Source organism: Camelus bactrianus, chromosome 1 (assembly GCF_048773025.1).
Source record: "Camelus bactrianus isolate YW-2024 breed Bactrian camel chromosome 1, ASM4877302v1, whole genome shotgun sequence".
Classification (NCBI taxonomy): Eukaryota; Metazoa; Chordata; class Mammalia; order Artiodactyla; family Camelidae; genus Camelus; species Camelus bactrianus.
In genome coordinates, this window is record NC_133539.1 from 45,736,695 (window position 1) to 45,760,815 (window position 24,121).

A 24,121-nucleotide genomic window follows, 5' to 3' on the forward strand; every position below is an offset into this window, starting at 1 on the left:
GTCAACTGTCTTGATCTAATTGATATTCAGAGAACATTACACTCAATACCTGTAGAATATGTATTCTTTCCATGTGTAGATGGAATGGTAATCAAAATAGACTATATGCGAAATATATGTTTTAATACAGATCAAAAGAATAGACTTTATAGAGTATGTAATGTGATGGCAAGGGAATTAAACCAGGAGTCCAAAGCCATAAGTTATCTGAAAAGTCTCCAAATACTTAGAAATTAATCAATATACTCTAAGTAACCATAGGTTAAAGAAGAAATGCCAAAATAAATTAGAAAGTATTTTGAATAAAATATAATTAAAATGAAACAACAAAATATGTAGGATGTAATGAAAGGAGTACAGATATGGAAAATTACAGTTTTAAATGCTAATATTAGAAAAGAAGGAAAGTTGAAATCCAAATCCATTATTATAATTACTATCCTGTAAACATGTTCAACAAAGTTTGCTTCTTACTTCATTAATACTCTTCATGATAAACCCTCTCTAATTGAATCCAGAGTCTTAAAACTCCCAGTTTCTTCACAGAGAAATCTGTTTCAAGCATAACACTTTCCTGACAGCCATATTCAAATAATCACAGTGGATTGATGCAAACATAGAAATTGATCAAAAAATTACAGAACCACTTATCTGCAACCATTCCTCTCTTTTCCTCCATACCAAGCACACATAATCTTATTTATGTGCATACACACCATATACACACATACACACACAAATATATTTTACAAAGTAACAAAGAATAAAATCATCTTTGCCATTGTGGTTAATAACAAAAGTCCTTATGGTTGATGTTTGTCTCATATTAGAACACTTCTATATTACTTGAAATTTGAAAGCTCTATTTTCTTCTACTTCTTGTGATTGGTATAGGGAAATGGATTTTAGTATTTGGATCTCTTTTCCGTTAGGGATATTGTTATTACTTTCTTCTAAAGAATGTAGCAGATAATAGAAATACAATCATATATTCAGTCTAATGTTTCTAAGTATATCTTACTTAGGCCTTCTTATATTTACAAAAGCAGTCTGAATTCACTAAACGTACAACAGCATAGCAAAGGAGTTTCTAACTCAATTACCGATTAGCCAGGAATCTCAGAGATAGTGGGTGAAAATATTCACTTATTTCAGACTTCTCCTTTTACAAATAGAATCCATATTTTTAGTGTTTTTAAATGTAAACATACATTTTTAAAAAAAAGGATTGGTTGAGTTATCTATAAAGACAATTATGTCTTTGGAATAAGAAGAAAACTTCTGACTCATTTATGAGAGTCACAACATGTATGTTGTAAGTTTATGAAGAAAAGATTTCAGTGTTTAAGGCCAAAATATTCTTTTAAATTCAGTCTTTTAAAAATATTTTTCCTCTGTCATTTTATAGTTTTGCTGTAAGATAGTCTCGTCTATAAAATTGTGTTTGAGAATGACCTACTTTGTCATCACAGAGACATAAAAATCTAATTTGTAAACCTACCATCCTGTTTCATTAGGATATGTGTTATTTCAATCTGTTAGGTTCTTAGTTGGAGGTAATTTTTAAAAGTATTCAGGACTTCATATTGTTTACTGTCTTCTATGTGCATCTCTGGGCTTGGGGTTCTGATAGAAAACACTGTTCTTTAGTAACCATTTAACTAAATTTTCATTCTTACTTCATTCTGATTTCCATTCTCTTTGAGAACTACCATCTATTTTTACAGGTTCTAAATACTTGTTCTCCAACTTCAGTTTCACCAGTATTTACAAACTATTTGTCCAACTGCTTTCTTGCCCCTCTCAATGTCCTTACTTTCTTCCTTATTCAGCTACAGATCAGTGATCCATCATGATAATCATACTTTTCAATTTACTTATCACACCCCCCAGTTCCCCCTTTGAATATACCTGAAAAAATAACACAAATTAAACCCCATATTCAACCTATTCCATGCCCATACCCCAACACATGAACACAAATGGAGAAAACAGAACCTATTGCCTAGACTCACTCTATATCCCTGAACCCAGACTGCAAGCGGGCACTTAGCAGTACCTAGCCATTATTCTACATTTCACCAGCAAACTTGTTTTCCCAGTCTTCAAGATAAGAAGGTAATATCAAACCACCAAAAGATTGTGCTTTTTCAACCTATGAGAACAATTCGTATTCACTGAGAAGTAATTACATAATACTACTTCATATCTCCATCGCCCAATATGCATTCATATCTTTTTCCCTTCTATTTCATATGAGCTGTCCCTATATAATACTGAATCCTTCACTTGGATACTAGATCCTATTGCCTCTCATTTGCTCAAGGACTTTATCTCCTTTCTCTTCTGCATTGTGAGTATACTCTTTCTTACGCCTATATCCTCTTCCGGTTATCACTCCAACATATTTTTCTTTGTTTCAAAGCCCTTTTTAAAAGATATTGTCTATAGACTAAGTAGTAAATCCATCTGTATCTACCATTTACTCTTCAAACTACTCTGATTTGGTTTTCTTCCTCACTTCTCCACTGAAATTACCTTAATGATCACTAATACCTCCCTATTGTCCAATCCAGTGGAAATATTTCTGTTATTGTTTTAAATTTCTGTTACAGACGACACAGTTAATGAAGTTACCCTCTCTTTGGGTTAAGACTTCATACCCTCCTAACTTTTCCTTGTGGCCCTTTAGCATTTTACTACATAAAATATGCTTACCCAAAACACTGGAGTGCTTCAGGGACTGGTTATGAACCCTGTTTTCTAGTCTAGTAATATTTTCTTCTTGGGTAATTATATTTCCATGGATTTAAACAGCACCATATACAAACTATCACTACAAAATTGATAGCTCTGTTTTGTTCCCCTCAGCACAACACTAATACATTCATTTGTCTACTTGATCTTTCCATTGTGATTTATAATAGGTATTGTTGGCTCTTGCTTATCTTCAAGACTCATTGTAAATGTTAACTTCTAAGAGAAGTCATTCTATCTAAAATTCTTCCTATCCTATCACACTACTTTATTTACTAAAAAGTGCTTATCACAGTTTGAAATAAGCTTATTTATTTATTGTTTTATTTATTTGCTTATTATCCTGTTCCCTTAATAGAATACAGCCCTCTCTGGCAAGGTTTTTGTCCATTATGTTTGTTTCTGTATCCTTTGCACCTAAAAGAGTACTTAACATACAGAGGAAACTAAGAAATACTTGCTCAAGGACACTTAGATAATACTTTCATGACTTGAATTCTAGTATTCATCAATTCATCAATTCTAGTGAGACTTCCATTGATTCATTAAACTGGAACATTTATAGAGATTTGAAAGAACCTAAGGTTACAACTCACCTGTATGCATAACAATGCAGCATCTATCAGTATATGCCATTGGTTTCTAACTCCTGTCCTTCCACATATAATGTGGTCACATGCATTATTTTTAGGCAAAGTATAGGTGATTTTCACATTTTTTTTAAAATTGAAGTATAGTCAGTTACAATGTGTCAATTTCTGGTGTACAGTACAATGTCCCAGTCATGCATATATATATACACATACATATACATATATTGGTTTTCATATTCTTTTTCATTAAAGGTTATTACAAGATATTGAATATAGTTCCCTGTGCTATACAGAAAAAAATCTATTTTTTAAATTTACTTTTATATATAGTGGCTAACATTTGCAAATCTCAAACTCCCAACTTTACCCCTTCCCACCCACTTGCCCTCCGTAACCATAAGATTGTTTACTATGTCTGCAAGTCTGTTTCTGTCTTGTAGATGAGTTCATTAGTGTCCTCTTTTTTTCTTTTTTTAGATTCAACATATGAGCGATCTCATATGGTATTTTTCTTTCTCTTTCTGGCTTACTTCACTTAGAATGATGATCATTAGGTCCTCACATTGTTTCTAAATATTTATTTAGGCTACACTGTTTTAATTTATTTGCATGACTAATTATATTTTGTTAGTTTTTAGCCTCTATTTTTACAGTGAATAATTTGTTTTCACTTATATGCTTCAATCTAAGAGTATGAATGGGATTGGATTGTCTATCAGTCAACGTTACTGAGGTAAAAAATAGCTTCTGCAAACACTTTAAAGACCATACATGAAGGATGCATGACAAATAAGTTAATAGGAATTTGCTGTCAAATTCATTGCTATTCAGTAGAAATTATGAACTAAACAAATGTTGCCAAACTTATTCCCACAAAAAATATGGTTTGCAGTAATGCAGAAATACACTTTTCTATTTAAAGTATTTGGCTTTATGTTACAAATTTAAAAGATGATGCAATGCCATCAAAGATCCTAAAACATTGTTTTCTATTTAAATGCTGGGTATTTTATTGCTCTTTTCAACTTTATAAACTGTATGTTCCAGGTAAAATTGATGACTTTGCTATCAGTGGTGAGTTTGAACAAAATTAAACCCAGTCTAAGCAAATGTGCCCATTATATAGGAAATAACAACTAATTCTCCTGTGCTGACCAGAGAGTAGAATTTGAGGTTTGGGGGCTTTGTTTTTTGGTTTTATTTCTTTTTTTTTTTTTCATTCACTGGCAGCATGTTTGGCATCTCACAAACTTCGTGGTAAATAATCACAGTCTAAAAATTATGTGTTTATTACTTCCTAGAAGAAAATAAAGGAATATCCGAAGTATGAGATTAAGAAACTATCAGTTCATTTGCTGTTTATTTCAAATTTCATATTCATTTTTGTAAATTCTGACTTCATGAATAGGGTCTTTAATGTTCTATATTATTAATCCCATATTTCCAAATTTGTATTAGCTTATCAAAAAATCTGTGAAACTATGAAGTATGTTGGCAATCAATCTTAAAACATTTAAAAAAAAATCACGGAACAAACTCATTGAGTTTTGAAAAAAAAAGTTTGGAACATAAATGGAATAGAATATAATCTAGCTTCAATTTTTTGTTCATATTTATGCCATGAGCAGTAAAATTTCACTTTATTTCATTGATGTCTCCATTCACATGGGTCAAAATGGGCAGAAAATGTAATGCCTTGTACCAAACTCCATTCTACGGAAATAAGGCATAAGTGTGGTTTCTGTATATAATAGAATAGTTTCTGACATGAAGTTATCAAGGAAATAAATTGTACCACACAGCTAACCTTGTAATCTGACCTCTACTTATCTATTATTTTTGTCTTTCTCTGTTTTCCCACTCAATGCCTTAATCTCATTGAAATAATTTTTGTACCTGAACCTCTTGTTCCTCTCTCTGCCTTCCACAAGCTATTACTTCTACCTGACCCACCTCACTCTCGACACAGCCCCAACCTTCCCTGCAACCCACCTTTTCCTAGCTCAGTTACCCTTCCTTTTCCAGCTCATATGTTGTTCGCTTCTCTCTCCCACCACTGTTCAGTCTGGGTCAGGCACCCCTCAAGATACCTCCATACCAACCCAGACATCTCTCTCTCATGGCACTGATACACATTATTTTAATCTTCTTCTAGTTACTGTTTCTGTTTCTCTGGACAAGAAGGCAAAGAAAGTGTTCTATGCATTTTTATTCTGAGCTCAAAACTGTTATTTAACTGCCGAATGCATGGTGATAAACACACAACAAACGATTACTTACTGAATAAGCTCCCATGCATAGATGACAGCACAAGTGGTGACTAGGTAAAGGAGAGGAACAGACAATTCACCTAAGGGGAAATACAACTAATTGAACATATCTTGTTTACTATACAAACCGAAGAAGTAGAAATTAAGACAAATTTGTCTTCAGTCACTCATTCAAAGAAAAATTATATTAATAGCATTATTCAATGAGAGGAATTATGAGATGAAAATGGTATAGTCATATATTGCTAGTAGAAATGTAAATGAGAAATTGTTTTTGCAAAAGTTATAGTAATCAACACCAAGAACCATACAAATATTCATGACTGTTTGACCCATTTTGGGAATTTATTCTCAACAAAGGAGCCAAAGAAAGGAAAAACTTTCATCTTCAACTCAAGGTTCAACCCTGAGCTCCAGATACATTTACCCAGATGCCAATTAGACAGCTCTACTAGGGCATTTGGGAGCTCTCAAACTCAGTATGATTGAAATTAAACACATTAAACTTGGTTTCTGGTTATTAGCCAGAGGATTTTCTTTCTTAGTTAACAGAACCACCAGCCACTCAATTTTACAAAGAGAAAACTGGGAACATGGAATCCCTTCTCACTATTTAATTGGCTCATCCAATTTAACACAAAGCTTTCTTCACTTTACCAACTCCATTTGCTTCTTTCCATCTTCTAGTCTATTGCCTTACTCCAGAAGTCCCTCACTTGAATTGCTTCAATTGCATTCACTCTTGGCCAGTCAGTTTTACATAGTACAAACCTAAAGATCCTTCTAAAATACAAATCTTGCCAAGTCACACTCTTGCATAAATCTTTCCAGTGTTTTCTTACAGTTATTGTGTTCTTCTTCTTAACTTGGCTTAAAAGGCAAACTTGTTCACTACAGGGCTCTCTTTTACTTCTCATGCTATGTGCTAACCAGGTTCTCTAGTTCTTCTGGGCCTTTACATTTGATTTACTTCCTCTGCATGGAAATATTCTCCCCATCCCATTCTTCCTTCACCTGGCTGATTTCTACTTAAATATTATGTTTTGGCTTAGGTATTACTTCCTCTGTGAAACCTTAGCAAAGAGTGTTCTTTAGCATCATATTTTTTCTTCTTACAGCATTTGTCACAATTAACACATTTGTTAATTAATAATAAACTAATTTCTCAGCTTATTAGAATCCAGGAAGACTGGTATCATTTCTACCTTGCCTGCCAATGTATTCTTAATGCCAAGTACACTAAGAACATAAGAAATATTTTTTGAATAAATGAATAATGCAGTCATCAAAAATCAGTTTTAAAAAAGAGAGAGAAAATTAACAACAAAAAAAGAAATCACAATCAATGATGGAAATGATACTGATAAGTGAATACTTATGTATTTTTGATGGAAATGTGAATTGTTACAATCTTTCAGATTAAGAAACCTAGCAACATGTACTAAAATTAAAAAAAAAACAAACATATCCACTTTCCTTGGAGCAGTAATTCTGGAGGTTTCAGAAATCTATCATGCAAACATAAAAGCTTCAGTATTTAAATACCTATGCACAAAGCATTTCTAAAAGCATTGTTTGTAGTGGCCAATAAAATAGAAAATAAAAACAGTAACAAGTAAAAATACTAGTTCTTGCAACACATGTATGCTCATCATTAAGAGAAAAATTGAACTAACGTTGTACAAATAATACAGCATTAAACAACTGTCACAAACAAGAAAATACATCTACATTACTGACTTAGAGGAATATTCCAAGATACATTGTTAAGTGAATAAATCAAATTCATATGAGAAAAACAGGAATGAAATAAAAAGCCCTATAAATAAACATACATATACACATGCATAAAGTTATAAAAGAATCCACAAAATATTATCATTAGTTACCATAAAAAATAGAATACAACTAATTTTCCTCATAAATCTTCATATCATTTCAATTATTATAATAACCTAATGGAGGGGGATATATGCGTATGAATAAAGTAAAAGTTACTGAAAAATGAAAATGGTGACTATTCTTTTACAAGTATCTTGAAGTGTCATGCATTTTTACAATACGTATCTTAAAAGTTGGGAACATAAACAAAAGAGTGATGTCTTACATTTTTCTTTAAGTTTGTCAAAACCGGATCTCTAAATTTCTTTGGTCGTGTGTTTATCAAAATCTCATTTCCATATTGCTGCATAAAGCCATCTGACCCAAATCTCAGTCCACCTAAATCTTTCCATTGACTCTTTGGAACTCCCTCTACTTTGGCCTGACTGCCTGGTCCTGAGCACTTTCCTCCCCTCAAATCTTTTTTAATTACAGGCATTTATTCTCCCAAACATTTCATACCTCAAGGTACAGAGTTGAGGCCCACAGTTTTCCCCACTACTGCTTCTACAATTTACTTCTCCTTATTCTTATAAAAGAAGCAACCAAAAAACAAAAAATAAAGAAAAAAGAGAAAGAGAGGGACAGAGAGAGAGAGAGACCACTGTTATGCCAACAACTCTAGCCCTAACCATACTTCACTACTAAGATGAATACACAGTTACCTACCTCTATCATTTTTCTATTTCATCAACATGTCCCAAACTCCCAAACTGAAATACTGGTCTTCTTTTCAACTCTGACTTCTGTCTCTTTCTATCAGTAAATGACACTTGCATCTACACAGTTTTTTATGCCAAAACAGAGGGAATCATCATTTACAACTTCCTCTCTCATCCCTCATATGTAATTTAAAATTATCTGCAAAAAGTATTATACATCCAACCTATTATAATAATCCCTTAGATTATATTCTTCACTCACGGTTGTATATATTTTTTGCAATATAATATTGTAGTAACTCCTGTTAGAGTAGCCAGACTTTATTTCCCTTCCCAAAGTTTTGCTTGGTCATGGGATCTGCTTTAGCTAATGGAATGTAGGCAGATATAATATATGCCTTATCTGAAAGAAAGTTTAATATACTTACATAACTTGCCTTAGCCTTTTGTACTTCTGCCCATCTGCCTTGAAAACAACATACCTGGGGAAGCTGCTGGTCCCACAAGAAAGAGGAGATACACAGAACAAACTTGCACCCAAGGCTTGAGGTGAGCCCTTGAGCCTTCAGTCTACCTGCAAAACCATGAGTGATAAAAATAAATTACTGTGATTTTTGAGATCATTGTTACATGACATTACTGCAGCAAAAAGCTCATCTAATACACCACCCTAGTCCAATGCTCTTTCCCTCTTCTGGACTAATGCATGAGCCACTTACCTGGTTTTCAAGAAATTCTCTGCAGTGATCTCCATAGAGCAGCCAGAGTGGGTGTTTTACAGATACAGATTCAATCAGTCCACAACCCTTCTAGGAACCATTTAATGGTTTCCTATTGTACTAGAATATAGCTGTAAAGGTACTGATGATCTGTTAACAGGAATACATTTTGGAAGTGCTAGATCATTTTAGAAAAGAAGCATTTCTTTCACTCACTCAGTTTCAACTACAGGATTCACGTTTGTTTTGCTTCCTTAATTATGCAGAGCTCTTCACGTGTTAGGTCTCCAGTGAGAGCTGAAGGTCTGCTAGGATCTTTGTCTCTTGTCCCTATTTGTCTGGCTCACACTTAATTATTTACTAGGATTCAGTTCCACTTCCATCTCAGATACTAATTTTGTCCCTTAAGATTGTTTTCCTTCACTTGCCACTATTTGCAATTACATAAAAATGTTTATTCATATGTCTGCTTTATTTTTCTTCCAAAAGATTAAAAGCTTCATAGAGGTAGAGCCTTTCTTTTGTAGAGTATTATGCAAATTAATACTTTTTGTACTAAAATTTAAATAAAATTTAAATAATATCTGAAAGATGAACTTGAATGACTTTTTCTCTAGTGGTTACAGTAAGAAATGGAATGGTTGGCAAAATATTTATCAGGGAAGAAAACAAGAGACATTTAATGTGTTAAAATACTTAAATATAAATAAAATATATATATCATCTTAATATGAATAACTGGAAATTAAATGGAAAATGCATCCAGTGATTTTAACACAACTTGAAAATGTAAAAGTAATAGTGGTCATTTAATATAGTCAAGAAAGGGAGTAAGGCTTGAGTAAATGAATCTGCTTTATATGATTCTATGATTTCTTATCCTTGAAGTGGTGCTCTCTAGTCACACACTTTCTAGGGAAGCTAGCAATGGAAATTCACAAGTCATGATCTATTTGAAAGTTATCTGGAAGTCCTTCACAATGGAAAAAAAAACAGCAGAGGAAATACTCAGACGTTATGATTAAGTGCCTGACAATTCTTAGGGCAGGTAAATATATTATTGATCTACCTGTGGTCATGTTGTTGGTTCAAATCTAGACCATCCTATCTAAAAACTATTACTCTTTCTCTTTTATCTGCTCAGAGCACATAGGGATGTTACTTAACCCATTTCTAGACTGCAGGTAACTACATTGCAATCTTCGCTCTCAAGAGAACAATTTATTGCAGAAATTATGACCATTAGGGTAAGTTACCTAAGGTCTATACCTTTACATAGATGGTAAAATACGGTGGAAAGCACTGAAGTAGGAACTGGAAGAAATTTGATTCTCTTATCTCCTATTTCCTCTGCCACTCCACATCAGTAAGGAAGTCCCTTTACTTTTTCAAGACTCAGATTGAGAGAGAGAGAGAAAGGGAGAGAGAAAGAAAGAGAAAAAGTAAGGGAGAGAAAGGGAGGGAGGGAGGGAGGAAAGGAAGGAAGGAAGAAAGGGAGGAAGAAAAAATTTTTCTTTACTTGTTATTCTTTATTTAAAAAGGTAAATAAAAGAGATAATACATGTAAAAGCACTTTGTGAAACTTAAAGACTACTGTTATAATGGAGTACATTATTATATGCTTAATTACTCTGACTTGGCCAAGTTGCTGCCCAGACATGTTAATAGAATTTAGACAACTAAAAATATGTATTTGGGGAATCAATATTTTCAGAATCTGCATAACTGTCATATGGTGGGCTGACATTTGAGCTATTTTAATAAGAGATTTAAGAGTAAATTACTACTGTTTTATGTGCATTTTTAAAAAATTAATACATTCACAAATTTCAAACATAAAAACTACATAAAGGATACATTTTTGAGAAGGCCTGTTCCCACCTCAGGGAGCACCTAGCCTTTTCCTCATCACCATCCTCTTCCATAGGTAGCCTCTTTTATTAGTTTCTGTTATAAATTCCCAGGCCTTCTTTATGTAAACACAAGCAAATATGAATATAAATTTCTCTTGTTCCACCTAAGTTAGCGAACCTGCATTGTTTTTTTTTTTTAAGAATTTTAGTTGGATTTTACTTTTAGAACAATTTTAGATTTATGGAAAAATTGTGAAATAACAGAGAAATTTTCCATATACCCCAAACCCAGTTTCCCCTATTATTACCACCTTACATCACTGTAGCACATTTGTTACAATCAAGGAGCCAATAATAATCCATTATGATTAACTAAAGTCTGTATATTTTTAGTATTTCCTTGGGTTTTACTTACTGCCCTTTTTCTGTTTCAGAATCCCATCCAGGATATCATACTATATTTAGTTGTCATGTCTCCTCAGGCTCCCCTTGGCCATGACAGTTTCTCCTGCTTTCCTTGTTTTTGATGACCTTGGCAGTTCTGAGGAGTGCTAGTGAGCATTTTGAAGGATGTCCTTCATTTTGGGTTTGTCTACTATGATTCTAATGATTAGACTAGTCTTGGGGAGGAAAACCACAGAGGGAAGCTGCCATTCTCATCACGTCACATCAGAGACACAGGCTGTCGACCTGACTTATCACTGATGATGGGAAGCTTCCTGCATGGCTGTAGCGATGACTGCTCCATTTCCACACTGTGAAGTTACTCTTTTAGTCCCTTTTCATATCGTCTGTAACTTTTGCTCTTTGAAATTTGCTGCTATAGTATTTGTACACATATATTCCAAGTATTAGACCCTACTGGATCCTGTACCTTGGCATTACAATGTTTTTTGGCCTAGATTCTACATTTCCTGAGATTAAGATGACTCCCTGTTATTTTCTTTAACTTATATTTGACTGACCTACCTAGACCATTTTTTATATTTAACCATTCCAAATCAATTTGTTGTAGATGTATTACTTTTCTAAAGCAAAGAGTTGCAACTCATGCTAAAAATCTTTTCCTTTTTAATAGTTAAACCCATTATATTTATTGAAGAAGACATGACCATCTTTCAGAATCTTATATAACAGCTAGCATGCAAAATGACATGTATTGCATAATATATATGAGCATTATATAATTTACATACATGTGAATGTGTATGTAAACATGTATAAATTACATATATGTATATATGTATGTGTGTGCATGCATGTCTGTATGATTTGTTTTCTATGCCTCTTTTTGTAGTTCCTCTGAAATTTTGGAGGTCTTGTATTTTTGTTCTACTGGTTAATGTTACACTTACCCTGTGATAATAATACCCTTAGACCTTCCTCCTTTAGATAACAAACATGTTATCTTTTATGAAAACCAATAAAATTAGCTCCAATCCTCATCCCACCCATCCTTTCCTGCTCCTTTGTCATACAATTATCTTTTTACTGAATGATTACTTTTGTTCTCTTTAATGTGCTAACACTTTCACTACTAGACTAGGCAATTTAAATGATATTCTTTGGAGACTTGGGAGAGTATAGCTCAGTGGTAGAGCACATGCTTAGCATGCACGAGGTCCTGGGTTCAATCCCCAGTACCTCCATTTAAAAAATTAATAAACAAGTAAATAAACCTAATTACCTCCTCCCCCCAAAAAAGAAAAAAGGTAAATGACATTCTTTGAACCCTATCCTCACAGGTGAGTTATCAGTAAGCTTGTTCTACTTCCCTTTCTCCCAGTTTTCATTATTGCATCATTTATATGTCTGAGAGCATTTAAAATTTACGTTTCACTTTTTATCCTTATCTTCACTGTATTTTTGGCTTAGATTTACAATTAAATCTCTTCAATGCTTATTGCTGTTCTTTTGCTAAAACATCCTTGATTTGCTGGAGCACTCAAGGACTTTTCTCAAGGAGGGCTTAGGAAAAAATATTCTCAGAGTTCTTACATAAAAATTCAGCATTTGTAGACTTTATGTTCAGAGAACAACTTGCTTGTATATAAAATCTCTGGCTCATATGTTCTGAGAATCCTGTAGTACATACTATTTATGTTAAAAGAGATAATTGAGTCGAATATTTATCAAAAATAAATTTCACAAGCATTTTTGCTACTATTTGTCAAATACTGTTAGGTGCCAAGATTTAAAAAAACAAAACAAAACAAAGCTACCTTTGCAGACAATATAGTCTAAGAATGGAGACAGTATGCCAACAAATAATTAAAATAAGATCCAAGAAAAACTAATAGTAACCAAAAACATAAAATGTTGGGGGAGCACATTTAAAGCTCAGATAAAGGAACAGATATTAGTACAAATAAAGGTATATTTATTCTGTTTGAGTGAATGTGCTTTAATCAATAGTAATATACAGTGCTTTAATTACAAATAGCTATTTAATATATATGAATCCACTAACCTAAAAAGCTAGTCCAAAGGATGCAGTAGAAAATAACTTTATTCCCCCTCTCCCCATTTTGTGCCCTTTCAAACCAGCTCTGGGGAACACATTCTTCCTTTCCTCTCCGTGAGCTCTCTGACTCATCCCATGATTGTTCCAACAGCTCACAATAATTCATTTATTTAAATACCTCTTAAGCATCACTTATATGCCAGGCGAAACAATAGGAAACAAAACACAAAGCATAAATAATTTTATAAAAGATTTGTAATACAGTGGAAACAAGTGACCCAGAGTACTGGCTTTAAAGAATAACTTTTATGTGGATTCCATTTCACATGGGTTGGTCTGGGAAGGTATCCCTGAAAGCTGTTATCTGAAATCCGATGGAGCAAGTCAGAAAGCCAGAACATGTGGGTGGGAGAAAAGCATTCCAGACAGAGGGAATTGCAAATGCAAATTTGTACAGGAGGAGCAGGCTCCCTGTGTTCTTGGAACAGAGAGGAAGTTAGGGAGGCAGTACCTGACTGAGCAAAGAGGAGAGCAGAGGAAAATGACATCAAAGAGGTAACAGGACCCCAGTTCATGTACGGCCTTGTAGGTCAGGTTAAAAAATTAATACCTTTCTATGGACAAAAGGAATGCATTTGTATGGTTTTAAGTAAAGAGAGGACATGATCCAGTTTTTATTTTAACCAGATCACCCTTGCTACTGTGTTGAAAAGTAAACGGTAGGCGACATAGATCAAAATAAGGAGACCACCATTAGGAAGCTTTTAAATGAGCGAAGGTGAGAAATGATGGCGACTTAGATGAGCATGTCAATGAATAATGTACTGAGAAGTAGTCAAGTTCTCAATATCATTTAAAAGTAGAGCCAACATGATTTCTTAATGAATTGGATGTGAAATGTCAGAGAAAAAACAAATCAGGAATGACTTCACAGTTTTCTGACCTTAACATCTGGAGGACTGCAGTTGCTATACACTGGGATAGAAGGAGACCAAGAAACAAGTTTAGTGAGCAGGCTGAAATCAGGAGTTAATTTCTAGCCATGTCAAGTTTGAGGAGCTAAAGAACATCCAAGTGAACAAGCTGAATACACTGCATATACATATGGAGTTCATATGAGTTGTCTAGGATTATATAGGAGGCAAGAGAATTGAGTCATCTAGGAGTTATAAATTATATTTAAAACTGGATAGCTACATGTAAAACAATGAAATTAAAACATATTCTCATACCACATACAAAAATAAATTCAAAATGGAGTAAAGACCTAAATGTAAGTCCGGAAAGCATAAAATTCCTAGAAGAAAACAGAGGCAGAACACTCTTTCACATATAACACAGCAATATTTTTAGGGGGGGTCTATCTCCTAAGGCAAAGGAAACAGAAGCAAAAATAAACAAATGGGACCTAATTAAACTTAAAAGCTTTTGCACAGCAAAGGAAATCATAACAAAATGAAAATACAACCTCCTGAATGGGATAAAATAATCACAATATTTGACCCATGACCAATAAGGAATTAATATCCAAAATATATAATCAGCTCATACAACTCAGTATGAGATAATCAAACAATCTAATTTGAAAATGGACAGAAGACCTGAAGAGACATTTTTTCCAAAGAAGACATGCAGATGGCCAACAGGCACATGAAAGGATGCTCAATATTCCTAATCATCAAAGAAGTGCAAACCAAAGCCACAATGAGATACCACCTCACACCTGTCAGAATGATTATCATAAAAAGACCACAAATAACAAATGTTGGCAAGGATGTAGAAAAAAAGGAACCCTTGTACACTGCTAGTGGGAATGTAAATTGGTATATATAAAACAGTATGAAGGTTCCTCATAAAATTAAAAATAGAACTACCATATAATCCAGCAATTCTACTCCTGGGTATATATCTGAAGAAAATGAAAACAGTAATTAAAAAAAATATATATATATATATATACCCTAACGTTTACAGCAGCATTATTTACAATAGCCAACTTATGGAAGCAACCTAAGTGTCCATCAACAGATAAGCGTATAAAGAAGATGTGGTATACATACACACACAAACACACATGCACAGACACACACACACACACACACACACGGAATAATACTCAGCCATAAAGAAGAATGAAATTTTGCCATTTGCAACAACACGGACAGACATGAAGGGTATTGTGCTTAGTGAAATAAGTCAGACAGAGAAAGAAAAATACTGTATGTTATCACTTACGTGTGGAATCTAAAAAATAAAACGAATGAATATTAAAAACAGAAACAGACTCACAGATATAGAGAACAAACTCATGGTTACCAGTAGAGAGTGGGAAGTGGGGAATGGAGGTCGTAGATTAAGCAGTACAAACTACTGTCTGTAAAATAAATAAGCTACAAAGATAAACTCCGCAGCAGAGGAAATATAGCCAATATTTTATAATAACTTTAAATGGAGTATAAAGTATAAAAATTTTGAATCACTATGTTGTACAACTGAAACTAATATAGTACTGTAAATCAACTATATTTCAATATTTTTTAAAGCTGTGGGACTGGATAAACTCTCCTAAGAAGTGACTGTAGTTGGGAAACCAGCTGCAAGGATCAGTCCCTGAAGCACTGCAGAATCTAGAGGTAAGGAATTTGGAAAAGCTACAGAGACTAAGAAAATGTTGTTAAAAAAACACCTAAATGAATTATGTGCTGGAAGTCAATGAAGAAAGTGAACAAAGAAGAAACGTGGTGTGTCATATGCTGGCTCAGAATCAAATAAGATGAGGACTGAGAGGAGACCACTGGATTTGTGAATGTCTGGAGGTCATTTGCGACCTTGGTAAGAGCAGTTTTTGTGGAATAGTGTTGGCAAAATCCTGATGGAGAGGGGATTCAAGGAATGAGCTGGCAGATACTTTCAGCCCTTTTGAGTTCTGCTGTAAAAGGAAGCAGAGAAAAACTTTTCCAATCACTTTAGTTGTAAAAAGTACCAGTTCAGTCATTAAAATGTCATTCTGTGGATGATGAAAAGCTCCCAGTTCTGACCCACGTTAGCTTTGGAAATGCTTCTGTGGCACAGGGTGGGTGTGGCTGACTTCTTTTTCCTGCCCATCTCTTTTCCTACTCCACTCCACTAATGGGGCTGCTGCTGGGTCGTGGGAGGCGAAAAAAAAAAAAAAAAGATGAGGGAGAAGGAAGGGGTTGCGAGAGGAAAGAGAAGTGATATTTGTCCAGCATTAATGAATTCTGACTTTGGTCCTCTTTGCGTGCATCTGTTTATATCTGACCTGCTAGGCTTGGAAAATGGTTCAAACTTAGTCTTCCCCTTATGGTCCTCAACTCTTGCCTCCAACTTGGGTTAAGGTCTAGTTTCTTAAATTCAAATAATATCTCCTCCATCTAACCTTTTGTAAATATTCTCTCAACACTCTGGTTTTGAGCATTTTACTCCAGACAAATTCTATTGAGCCAACTCCCCACCAAGTGACTCTCTTTGGCCTAAGTCCCCTTCAGACCACAGGATGGAGATGATTCATGCAGTCTTTGCCCTAAAAAATCTTGGGGAAAACAGACTTTTCCCAACACAAGCATTTTCCTTTGATCCATCATCAGAACAGCTTGGCAGCCAGACTCTTAAACTGTTAGATGCTTTTAGGCCTAGGTCTGATACCAAGGTTACCTTCTGCTAATCTGGCCATTTTCTTTGCTATATGATCTCCCATGAGGTAAACTGTAAAGTTCTACTTTGGAGGCTGAATTGAATACTGATAACTTTTACTTAATGTGTACTATGTCAAGGGCTACTCTAAAATCTTTACTCACATTAAAACAATGTATTGTTCGCAGCATCCCCCTTGAGATAAGAATCCATTTTACACACAGGAAGTCAGAAGTATAGAAAAGTTTAGTCATGTTCACAAAGTCACGTAACTTCTAAATGGCAAGGTTAGGATTTAAACTTAGTTTGGCAGTGCAATCAGTACTCTTAGCCAACATTCTCCTCTGAGGGGAGGAGACTGAGACTCAACCCCACACAACTACTAACTTCAATTAAGAACAGGAAAACTACATTTTGAATTTAGAATCTGTATTTGTTACACTACATGATGCTGTTAGTTTGTAAGAATGCTTTTGGTCTCTAGTAATGCCAACACTGCCACTTAACAAATAAATATCTTTGGTGCTGCTTTTGTTCACGTGCAGCAGCACAACATGAGAATAATAACAGGAAGTGGAAACTCCCTAAAATTTTCCAAGGTGAGCCATCCGATGGAAACCCATTCACTACCTTTCCTCATATCTACACAATTTGAAGATTCAGAATTTCCTGAGGAAGAACCAGTTACGAAGCTGATGTTCTTGAAGGCACCAAGTTGCATGATACAAAGTACAGGGGAAAAAAAATGAGTTGTGTCAGAGACAGCATACGAAGGACAGATTTTTCTTCATTTTCTACTCAAAACAAAGGGAAAAGGAAATGCTTGATGGAAAAAAGTACATAAGTCTATGGATTTACAGTCAGGAGAAATTTTCAAGTTTTGTTTGGTTAACTTTCTAAACTTATTTTTTTATATTTTAGGTAAATTCCTATCTAATATTGAAAATACAAATAGAAGGAAGATATTCATTCCTTAAACTCATTCCTATTTTACAATTCTATTAAATAAATTACTTTACAAAAATTTTAAAAGTACACTTTAAACTAGGGAGATAATGAAAAAGTGTAATGAAACATAGTACCTTTATCTGAGGTCTAAATTCCGGGTATCAGAATATCACGTGAGGCATCTCAGAGGCTAGTATTATACTGATATCTTACACATTTTAGCATAGACACATACTGGTTTCACACAATTAACCCTTCAGGTCCATCTCCTGAAGAGTGCTGGACGGTCTTTTGTAGGAAATGTTGCTGATATTATTAATGGCCTATGATTGAAAAAAATAAGCAAGTAGAAATAAATAAAGTCAATTCAGCTATCTTCCTCCAAACCTTAAAGGCTTGTTTCAAAAACCCATGACCAGATATGATTTTTAAAGCACCAAAATGTGGAGTATCCAGGAACAAACAACAATCATAGCACAGTCCTTCACTACTTCTCCTTCTCTCTTCTTCTCCTTCTTCTTCTTCTTTCTCCTTTTTCTTCTCCTTTTTTTTTTTGAGGTATAGTCAGTTACAATGTGTCCATTTCTGGTGTACAGCATAATGTCCCAGTCATGTGTGTGTATACACACATACACACACACACACACACACACACATTATGTTCATTTTCACGTTCTTTTTCATTAAAGGTTACTACAAGATACTTAATATAGTTCCCTGTGCTATACAGAAGAAATTTGGTTTTTACCTATTTTTATATATAGTGGTTAACAACTGCAGTAGAAAAATCTCTCTAGATCAACTTCAGTATAAGAGTCACCTGGACAGCTCACTCAAATTGCAAAAGGTCACTACCCATTCCTGGATATTCAGTCTGGAAAGTCAGGGTGGGGTCAAGCTGCTCCCTAGGTGATTCTAATTCTGATGCTTACTGAAGTTGTCTAGTAACTAGAGTAGTGTTCTCAAAACCTCAACCTCTGTACCATCTACATGAATACTACTTGGGGTTTTGAACATTATTTACTTAATAATTAAAGAATTTTTTCTGTAAAGTTTTATATCTGTATAGATATGTAGATCATAGATAGATAAGATAGAAAGAAAGAAAGAAAGAAAGAAAGAAAGAAAGAAAGAAAGAAAGAAAGAAAGAAAGAAAGAAAGAAAGAAAGAAAGAAAGAAAGAAAGAAAGAATCTTATATAGCCAGCTTACAAGTGATGGAAACATTTCATTAGCCATTTCATAATTCTGGATGCATGCATTCAGAATTTTGGATTGCAAACTAAAAACCATTAAAATTCAGCATATGCTTCTCCCATAAAGCATTGCAGTATAAATGATTTACATTTAACAATTCAAAAAATAATGTTTCAGAGCATAAATATTTCCAATGAGATGTTTTTAAAAAAGTATGCTATTAACTACAAGAATACTGTATAGTAAAGAAATCCTAATACACTGTTCATAGCAAATAAGAAACAGCTTTTTTTATATAGAACCATAAGCAGACATGGAGAACATGGAGACTAAAATAATCAACCTGGTATTTGAAATTTACAGTGACTCTTTAATAATGAAAGCTGATTTGGAAATTTGGAGATCTGATCAGGATGTTGAATATATATAGAGAGAGAGAGGGGGGAAAAAAACTTTAGCAGATGGCAAGCATAAATTGAAATGTAATCTAAGCACCTGAACTTTTGTAGAAACACACATTAGCTAACACTCAATTATGAAATCTAATTACATTTCTTGTGAAACCTTCTTTTAAAATGTTGATCAGTTATTAACAGCTTAATATTTGTAACTACTTAGAACACAGTAGGTAGAGAAAAGACATAGTACAGAGAGACAAACTATAAAATATATGTGGCTCATCCATTCAGTCATCAGCTGCATGATAATCAAGAAAACGTGCTCAAGTTCATTTGTGACTAACTGGCAAAGTCCTCATTACAAAACAGAAGCTATTCTTTCAAATTTAAAAAAAAAATTGTTAACTGATTCTTAACTGGAACCAATTGCTTTTCTTGAAATCTTTTTTTATTTTTATTTTCTTTTTCGTCAAAGTGAAACCTTGCTTGACTACCTTCTTTTACCGTTGTGCTTAATTAAGAACAAAAAAACTGATCAATATGGCAATCAAGATAATTCAATAAGAAATTTTTTCATTTGTTTGCCACCAGTGAATGCCACCGAAACCACCACTACAGGAAGACGGATAGAGGAGGAAAGTCTAAGGCAATGTTTGAGCCAATTCACTAGTTTTAAAGTGTCTTTAGAAAAGATGTTGACCTTTGGTTCAGATACACAGTTCATAGTAATATCAATTCAAGTTTGCACAGATATACAGGGAGAAAATGTTTCCTTTCAGGCTAACTTGGTTTTAACTTACAATGCGACTTCCCTATTTGAAATGTGGCTAGCTTCATCTAGTCTAAATTGGGGATATGTATCATTGTCTCTTTTCACCTCGGGACAGTACTGGAAATGAGATGTTTCATTTCAATGCATTTTTTTTCCAGTTGAAATTGTGTAAACAATAGACTGGGAAAGATTTAATGAAATCATCAATAGCCTGGAGCCAGCTATTGGCCCTGTGCTAAGCATTTGGTATAATCTACTGTCTAAGAGATTGAAAGTACTAAGTATCAGGATTTAAGGTTATCACAAGCTCAGAGAAGGGAAGATCTAGGAAGGAGTTGGCACAGTGACTTCATATACAGAGGTTAGGTCAAGTAAAGTGCTAAGTGATCCAGGGCATTTTAACCAATGGAAAGAAACCATATGTATAATTCAAACACTAAAATTTATATTTTAACAGTGGAGAAACTCTAGATTAGAATTCAAGAGAACTTAATTTTCCTTCTGATTTTATTAACAACTCACTAGTTGCCTTTGGATAAGCCAAATAAATTTTCTATGCCTCCGTCTCCCAGTAGAAAAAAATATATATGTTAGAAAAGGACTATTTTACACAGAACATTAAAAATTACAGAATACAACATGGAAAGCAATAAAAAAACGGAGCTGAGCACTTTATCCTTACATCAGCTAGAGCAGTATTGCATTTTCTGTTGCATCTTACATTTTCATTTAAAGGAGTCCTGTAAAATGCTTGAAAAATTAGTCTGGAAGAGGATTTCCAAAGTGACTTCCAGCTCTGATTATGGAATAGGTATTTTAGATACGATATATAATTCTCAGCTCTGCCATAAGTAACCTCTGTAGACATAGCTTCTGTGACACAGGATTTTCAACAACACAAATTTACCTCAGAGAATGGGCATCACTAAAAGACAAATGAAGGAAGGGAATATGATGGAGATACGCCATGAAGGGCCTTCACTTTGTTAGAAGAGAAAGTCATTACGAGCATTTGTATTCATTTAGAAACAAGTAGAAAAGAATGCTACTATTTGATAACTTTCCTTCTGAATGGGATACATGAGAAAATAAAATTATGAAAGTAAAAAAACATTACTTCTATAAGGCTAATTAATGACTCAAATTATTTCTACAGCAATTTATTAGGTATAATATTAACCATGGATGTTTACAATGCTCTCAAGAACTCTTGGACTAAATGTTTTGGTTGGATAAAATGCATTGAATAGTATTTGAAAGGAGTGAGCTTTTGTCAGGACTATTTCATTGTTGTACAAAGATTTCACTGCAATAATATTTTATATGCATTCAAAGAGAATGTAAAATTCATCAAGGTATTTTTCTAAACGAATAAAGGAAATTAAAATAACTTTCTATTGAAAGTTCCTCAAGATAAATGTAGGTGGGCAGAGAGGCTTGTAGAAAAATCCCTAATCAGAAGAGACTGCAGGACTCTGAATCTCAGACAGCTAACTGAGGAAAATGTGTTACATGGAAACATGTTAAGCCAAATGGAACCTTTAAATATTTAACAGTTATTAAGTTAGGCATAGTAAACTAAACAACATCTAAAACACAAATTCAGTTATGGGCAAGAAAAATAAAGTGCTTACCTGAAGGCAAAGAAGTACAGTCAGACCAAACTACCTAACATCATTTCCCACCTAGTCACCCAACGCAGATTGCCTTTCCTAGTTAAGAAGAGCTTCATTTTACCTTGCTGGAGTCAGGAGATTGTGACTATCCAGGAAAAAAAAATGGTTGTTGCCTATTTAAAAAATCTTATAAGTTGCTCTTCAGCTGAGCAATCAGAAAGTCACCTGATTAAATTCAAATTTTGCTTTCAAATATTGTATCACTAGATTAATGTCACAAATCTTCAGAACATTTTGAAAATTTATTTGAACCAAGAAAGAACAGCTAGAAAATAAAAACCTACCCCAAAACATCATACTTTGAGATATTTGGAGATCTGTTTAACTCAAAAGATGGTAAGATTATTCATAAAGTTAATGAACTAGTCTCACATATGACTGTATAATATCCTTCTGATTAACCTCTGAACTTGCTTTCTTTTCCTCTCACTTACCTCACCTCACCCCACCCACCATAAGATCCACAAATTCCATGTTAGAATCACATCTCACTGATGTGCTCCCAAAGTGACAGAAAGGAAAGGGATTTTCCTTCCCATAGTTGAGTCAGTCTCAAAGGCAGATGGTTAATTTATTGCACCTGTAACCAATTAACCATTCAAAACAACTGATTCTTCACAGTAAATTGTTGCCTTGCCAATCTGAGAAGCAGGTGCATATTCAATGGCTAAATCGCCAAGTGGCTGGGTACATAAGACGTAAATAATCCAAATACAAAATTCTTTTAGATTGATGAGCAGGAAAATATGACCAGTTACAATAATTTCATTCTAAATTAAGAATTTAATTATTTCAGATTTTGAATCATGGTTTTGAGAATTTTATTTTTTTCATCCTGATATTTGGCTACCAAATTAGGCAGATGTTTTTTCAATAAAACTTATCTTTCTTTTTAAAATAATACTTAGAGTTTTATTTTTCTTCTCTCCTGAAACAATGAATTTTGATTACAATAAAAATATTGAAACATGTTACATTATATATTCATCCCATTCAGTTATTTTGCTTCAAAACAGGTACCTTCACCTGGAAGATTTAACTTCCAGCGCAGGCATTATAACTAACTCCATGGAACTGGGTACAGAGTAACCACTTTCCTGTTTTGTAGAATGAGAATCTCAGTGGATTATTCAACTCTTCTATTACTACAGTGTCAGTGCTACAGATTTTCATAGACAAGAACCGTTTTATTATAGGAAATGATTCAATAAATATTTTTACCTTTCTCAGATATATTATTTGAATATAGAGAAGGGGTCCAGTGACAATTTAGGGGGCTGCAGATGTCTACAGCATCAAATCTAAGCATCCCAACTTCTGGCTTCTCTTTCCATCAGAATTGTGGGATGATAAGGAATCACTCCCAAGAGGAGTATCAGACCCTATTTAGTTGGCACCAGGATCTTATTCATATCTTCCCATCCTAGGAATCACGAGGGTACATGTATGGGGAGGCCATAACCACACCTCAAACAAAATTTTTGTACAGTTAAGAGATTCTCTGTGAGAGGAAACAAAACTATTACCTGCATCACTATCCAGCTCAGGATAGACACACTGGAAACACCTTTAAATCTCTCTTTCCACATCCCACATTTCCCTGTCTCCAATCTTTCGGATGGTATTTTCCATAGTTCCCATGTTTTTCATTTCCATCATCACTATTTTGATGTCTCTGTCTCACAACTGATTTGTTCAAAGTATTCACACACCTTTTTTCATTAACTTATCCAACAAATATGGATTAAGTATCCACTAGGGCCAGGCACAAAAAAGAAACTTGTGAATGGAGCAAAAGGCAGACAAGGTATCAGTTTTAATGGAGCTTATAGTCTAATGTAGACAATGACAAATAATTACAACGTAGCCCTAATCCAGAGCTGAGGATCAGGAATGCTCCTGGAGTAAGTGGCTATCTAAGCCAAAACCCAGTGGTGAGCCCCTTCCCTAATTCAGCAAAAGAAAAGAGGGAATATTTTTCCATGCAAGGGAAATGACCTCTTTCCTGTCTCTTGACTCTCAGTGCCAAGCTGCACAGTGCTTACAGATTTATATCCTTAAAAATACCTCAGATCATGGCCATCATCTGTTTATAGATTCCCTATTGTCTACTAAAGAAATTACAAACGTGAGATTGTTTCCAGTCTCATCTTTTCCAACAAAGAGCACCATAGTTCAGTTTCACTGTAGCATTAGTCCTTTGCTGAAAAACAGGAAGTTAACCTATTTCCTTTTGTTATTTGTGCTCTCTGCCTATGCCCCACACAGTAATCCTTCATCAC

General features: G+C 34.2%; 1 long non-coding RNA gene across 1 annotated transcript in view; it reads right to left on the reverse strand.

Moving 5' to 3' along the window:
• Positions 1-24,121, reverse strand: part of LOC105080143 (uncharacterized) — a 565,054-nt gene that overhangs the window by 395,012 nt on the left and 145,921 nt on the right. Inside the window, exon 2 of the long non-coding RNA XR_012506674.1 lies at positions 8,646-8,737. This is a non-coding gene — a long non-coding RNA (uncharacterized LOC105080143). The remainder of the gene's footprint in view (positions 1-8,645; positions 8,738-24,121) is intronic.